Source organism: Dasypus novemcinctus, chromosome 7, assembly GCF_030445035.2.
Source record: "Dasypus novemcinctus isolate mDasNov1 chromosome 7, mDasNov1.1.hap2, whole genome shotgun sequence".
NCBI lineage: Eukaryota > Metazoa > Chordata > Mammalia > Cingulata > Dasypodidae > Dasypus > Dasypus novemcinctus.
The window spans coordinates 55,732,076-55,732,929 of record NC_080679.1 but is presented as its reverse complement, the minus strand read 5'-3'; the positions used below and the strand labels follow the sequence as shown (position 1 = coordinate 55,732,929).

Genomic DNA, 854 nt, shown 5'->3' with positions numbered 1-854 from the left:
TGAGTGTGTTCAGAAAATAACATGATGACACTCAATTGGAATGTAACCTATACAAACTTACTGAAGGGAAATTTGGCAATTGAATCAAAAACCTTAAAAGAGTATGTCAACAATTCTAATTCTAGAATTTTATTTAGGGGAAATAATTAGGTAATATAAACAGATGTATCTACAAGTATATTTATCACAGTATTACTTCTAATAGTGAAACACTGAAAATGATATAATGGTCCAGCAATTGGAGGTAAAGTAATCAAGTTACATTTTTCTAATAGAATATCACTGTGTCCATGAAATAATGCTGTAGGTGTCTATTTAACAATATTGAATGATGTGTATATTCTTTTTTCTTTCTTTCTTTTTTTCTGTGTGGGAAAGGGTGATCTTGAGCCTGCAGAGAGCAAGCTGGCTCCAGACTTCTCCAAGTCCACATCTCTTTGCCTCCAATTCTTACATGTCCAAGGTCGGAAAACCACCAATACACCTTTGTAGGAGGGTTGATGTGTATATTCTTAATGTGTAAGGAACATGAAGCAAAAATATTGGTTTTCAAATCTCTATGTCTAGAATATTCCAGTTTTGGTTACATATACATACATATGTTTCAGTCTGAATAATTTTATATTCAATTATTTCCAAGTATCCAAATTTTGGGTGAATATTTTTCATTTTTGCTTACCTGTGTTTTCTAATTTATCTATATAAGCAGGTGATATTTTTTGTCTAATAAAGAAGAAACAAAATTTAAAGCAAAAACCAAAACCTCTAAGGTTTAGAGCAAACACACAGAGTGTTAATCCCTAGGCATCTCAAAGGGGAAACAAAACAAAATGCCACTTGATTGTCCACACTGG

The 854-nt window shown here is 32.1% G+C and overlaps 1 non-coding gene across 1 annotated transcript; it reads right to left on the bottom strand.

Annotated features, from left to right (window-relative positions):
- Window positions 1-365: 365 nt before the first annotated feature.
- LOC111762768 (small nucleolar RNA SNORA38) lies at window positions 366-497 on the bottom strand. Its single transcript, XR_002795801.1, has one exon. It is a non-coding gene; the product is annotated as a small nucleolar RNA SNORA38 (small nucleolar RNA).
- Between the last annotated feature and the right edge of the window lie 357 nt (window positions 498-854).